We start from the raw sequence: 5,055 nt of genomic DNA, 5'->3' as shown, positions 1-5,055 counted from the left end.
ATGGTATTGACTCCTGAAATATCACCCTGTTATCTCACCACCAGTCAGTACAGAGGAATGAGAGTTGATCAGGCACCCTGTTACCCATATCCCTACTGTTGCCTTTAATAACACTCCCCTGAAAGACCAGAGTTTGGGTAAACTCCAGCAGCTGGTGATGGACAGGGAGGCCTGGCGTGCTGTGGTTCATGGGGTCGCAAAGAGTCGGAAACGACTGAGCGACTGAACTGAACTGAACTGAAAGACCTCAGGGAGTTAGGGTTTTTGAGCATGAGCTGCCTTTTCTCCCTACTTGGCATCTGCAATAAACACTATATTTTCTGGCATCCACCGACTACCCCCTGGCTGCACCCCCAACTCCCCAGAGTTCAGTCTCAGGCAATTTCCACAGGGTTCGAATCTGTTATTTTCTAGTTTTGGGTAATTCTTCCTACGTAATTTCCCCAATGTGAAAGATGAGACAGACCAGGATGGCAGGTAAGGAGAAACCTCTCAGAATGACAATGAGGCAATGAAAATGGGACCTGACGGGAGACAGTTACATTCAGCCTCGCTTTTCAGGTGTTTGGTTTGGTTTGGTCACACAAGTGTATGTTCCTCGATTCTTTGTCTCGTCACAACAAAGATTTGGAGTGACGGACATTAAAGCCCCCTCAGCGTGTCACAGCTCTCAGGTCTTGGATAGACCATGTTATAGCTCTCAGGTCTCCAATGGACCGTGTTATAGCGCTTAGATAAATCAGTGTTACAGCTCAGTGTTACAGCTCTATTTTATTTAGAAGATAGCAGGAAAATCCATCTTGAGGCGTGAGGGCACCTCGATCTAAAGACACGAGGAGAAGAGTGCCCCAGCGCGCAGGAGAGAGGGAGAGAGCTGGCTCTGGCTCCTCTATTTCTATGTTTATCTCCCCCTGGGCCTGTCCTATGTAAATTGGGACAGCAGGAGTGTTGTTTGTTTTACCCGAGGTCCTCACTCTGGTCCTCAGACCTTTGTTTCATTTCCGCGGGCTTTTCCTTTCCTTGCCTTTTAGCCACCGCCATTTTAGACTCCTTTTCCCTGTTCTACCTACCTAACAGTTTTGATTTTGAAACATCAGCTGGTGTTAAGACTCTCCATTGGAGAACCAGGGAAAAGGAATTACCCTTCTTGGCTCCCCAAGATGGATCCAAGAATGAGAACGGCCTAATGGGAGAGTAGTGCTCAGATTCAGCTTCCTACCTGGATCCTTCCTATGGGATGGAGACACCAGGAGAAGGAGAGAAATGGTGGTCGGGGGTGGGGGGGTCAGGGAGCTGGCCACCTTCCTGCTGTGTCCAGTGGACTTTAGAAAAAAGCTACTTGCTTCCTCCTCAAGGTGATGTATTTGTGACTATTGACATGCTCAATAGTGCAAGAATCAAGGTTGTTAGCAGAACCTAGGACATGAAGAAATCAGAACATGAAAATAAAGCTCTTTGTTAACAACAACAACAACAAACCCAAAACAAAACCAAAAAAAAAAAAAAAAAACCCAAACAAAATGACTATACTTTACAGATGGCTCAGTGTTAAAGAATCCTCCTGGCAACGCAGGAGATGTGGGTTCTATCCAAGGGTTGGGAAGATCCCCTGAAGAAGGAAATGACAATCCACTCCAGTATTCTTGCCTGGAGAACCCCATGGACAGAGGAGCCTGGCAGGCTACAGTCCATGGGGTCGCAAAAGAGTCAGACACAACTTAGCAACTAAACAACACGAAAAACAACCACAGCCTAGAGTTGGCTTTATTGTGCGCAGGGCAAGCAGACCCAAATCCAGGTTGGGTAACACATTGCAGGATGCTATGGAAGTTATGCAAGAGATGATGACAGCCTGCATGGAAGATAGGGTGGTGCCGAGAGAAGAGAGGGACTGGTGAGAATGAGGGGGAAATGGGGAGATGTGGAGAGAGGAAGCAGGGTCAAGGAAGACAGGAAGCTTCCAGCCTGGGCAACAGTGTGGATCAACAACATCAGTCTCAGATTTGGAACCTGATTTCTACTTGGGCTTTGGTCAGGGTCTGAGTTACTGGAAAGACATCTGGGTGGACATGTCCAGAAAGCAGATATACTCAGGCCACACCCCCAAGAGACATATCCAGGCAGATCTCCTCCAGGACACCTGCCCGTGGCGTGAGGTTGCTGATTTCCCCCCAAACCCTCAAGTTGCCCCCAAGTGAGTTGCCAGCCCTGTGTCTGCCTTGGGGAGAAGCAGGAGGGATGATGTCTGAGGGACAGAGAATGTGAGTTGTGTTGCCTGTGCATGGGTTGGAAAAGAATTTCCAGACATGAGGCAGAATGAGAGGAGAATAGAATAGTTTATTAGAGTGGGAGACGCTGTTAGAACAGTGGGCTCAACGGAAAGCTGACACTTTCATGGTCTACTCACTGCAGATGCTGACTGCATCCGTGAAATTAAAAGACATGAACTCCTTGGGAGGAAAGCTATGACAAACCTAGACACCATATTAAAAAGCAGAGACATTACTTTGCTGACAAATGTCCATATAGTCAAAGCCGTGGTTTTTCCAACAGTCAAGTGTGGATGTGAGAGTTGGACCATAAAGAAGGCTGTAAGTGGGTGAGTGTTAGTTGCTCAGTTTTGTCCAACTCTTTGTAATTCCATGGACTGCCAGGAGCTGCCAGGCTCCTTTGTTTTTGGAATTCTTCAGACAAGAATACTGGAGTAGGCAGCTATTCTCTTCTGCAGGGGATCTTCCTGACCCAGACCTGGATAGAACCCAGGTCTCCTACATTGCAAGCTGATTCTTTACCACCTGAGCTACCAGGGAAGCCAGCCACCAGGGAAGCCAAAGAAGATTGAGCACCAAAGAACTGATGCTTTTGAACTGTGGTGCTGGAGAAGACTCTTGAGAGTCTCTTGGACTGCAAGGAGATCACACCAGTCAATCCTAAAGGAAATCAACCCTGAATATTCATCGGAAGGACTGTTGCTGAATCCAAAGCGTCAATACTTTGGCCACCTGGTGGGAAAAGCCAACTCATTGGAAAAGACCCTGTTGCTGGGAAAGACTGAGGGCAAAAGGAGAGGGGGCGGCAGAGAATGAGATAGTAGATAGCATAACCAACTTAATGGACAGGAATTTGAGCAAATTTTGGGACACAGTAAAGGACAGAGAAGACTGGCATGCTGTAGTCAGTCCATGGGGTCGAAGAGTTGGACATGACTTAGGGGCTAAACAACAACAACGAGCCAATTTTTATAACTTCAAGACAAAGAAAGTTCCTGTTGGAAGGGTGGCATTAGGTGATTGGTTAGGTGCTATAAGGTGGGTATTTTTACCTAAAATGCAGCCAGGGAGATGGCCAGTTTAGTAGATCCAGGAGGCTCATGGTAATGGTGGCTATGGGGCTCGATCAGTTCTGGAGATGACCTTGGTGCAGGGCTCCATATCCGTAGCCTTGGTACAAGGCTTTACCCCTGTGGCCTTGGTAGAGTGCTCTACAAGTTGCTTGCCTTGGGGCTGGTTCTGGGGATAGGAGGTGACACGAACTTGTTTCATCCCATGAATGACGCAGATCTGTGCTCCAGTTCACCTTCGCTCCTTTCCTGGCCAACTGTTCATACCTGATGGCACTTAGCTCCTCACCTTAGTGCTACCCAGGGAGAGCTGGGTTTCCCTCTGGGCCTCTCCCAGAGCCCAGTAAGTCTCCAATAATCCTGAAAGCCGCTGGCCTCCCCTGCTATCTGTGAGCTCCTGGTATGGGCATGGCCCTGCTGCACTCCCTGGCTGCACCATGAACAGTCATGTGGTCATGTGAGATTTAACGTCAGAGGAGACTGGGTAAAGGGTATTTGGAAACTCTGTACCACTTTTGCAATTTTTCTGTAATGTAAGTAATTTCTCCAAAGCTCAAAAGATACATATTAAATCATGTATTGATTAGACAAAAATGAAACCTGCAGTTTGCATCCAACTATTGCTAACAATTGTTAAAGCAAGGTGATGGGTATGTCAAAGCTCCTTATAACTCTTTTCTACATTTATATATGTTAGAATTTTTCCATTAGGAAAATATAAATTATGGGAATTCCCTGGTGCTCCAGTGGTTAGGATTCCATGCTCTCACTGCTAAGGGCCCAGGTTTAATCCCTGTTCAGAGAACTAAAATTCCAGAAGCTGCGAGGCAAGCCCACAAAAAGAAAAAGATGTATTTTATGTATATTGATGAAGTCCCTTTCATGTGCCAGGCACTGTAGTTAAGCCTTTGGCAGTCTTGTCCTCAAGGAGTTCACAGTTCACAGGGGGAAAGCAGATATTAAACACATAAGGTTGAAATTATGATATGATAATAATTACTTTAAACAGGGTATAACCTATACAAATATAGAACCACTATGCTGTACACCTGAAACTAATATGACATTGTAAATCAACTATAGTGGGATGTTTAGAAAAACTTCAAAAACAAACAAACAAAAAAATTAATATGTTAGAGGACACACGGGAATTGGGTGTTCCAAGCAGAAGAAACAGTATATGCAAAGACCCTGGGGCTGGAGAGAAAAGCCAAGGTGCCGTCAAGAAAGAACGGTCTGAAAATGACCCAGGTGATGCAGGGAGCCCTCCCACCCAGAGCGAGGGCAAACCGGGAAGGTTATTTGGGGGTGTACACAATTGAGGTTGCAATACCATTCCTCATGTAGTTCTTTTTACCACTTTAGATTGCTCTTTCCCTATTCTCTCGACCATATCCTCATTTCTGCCATCACCCTCTTATGTACACTCTCCTTCTCCCTTCAAGATTCTTCCATCTGCCATAAGCCTGGCATCCCATTTCATAAAAGCATGGTCCCCACCGGTCTGCTGGACAGCCAAATAAATCTAGAATCTCTGTGTGTGCATTTATGGATCACCTTGAAATGGAACATTGTTGATTTATCATTTTCTTTGTGGCATGTACGGAATGTTCTGCCAGCCTGGTCAACTGTGTGGGGCTGTTCCCTATTGGACCCACCCACCCCACCAAAGCGGGGGCTGGTTGTTTAATTATTAAAGCATCTAGCATACACCC

This window comes from Ovis aries, chromosome 20 (assembly GCF_016772045.2).
Source record: "Ovis aries strain OAR_USU_Benz2616 breed Rambouillet chromosome 20, ARS-UI_Ramb_v3.0, whole genome shotgun sequence".
In the NCBI taxonomy this organism is placed as follows: Eukaryota; Metazoa; Chordata; class Mammalia; order Artiodactyla; family Bovidae; genus Ovis; species Ovis aries.
Note: the sequence above shows the minus strand (reverse complement) of the source record.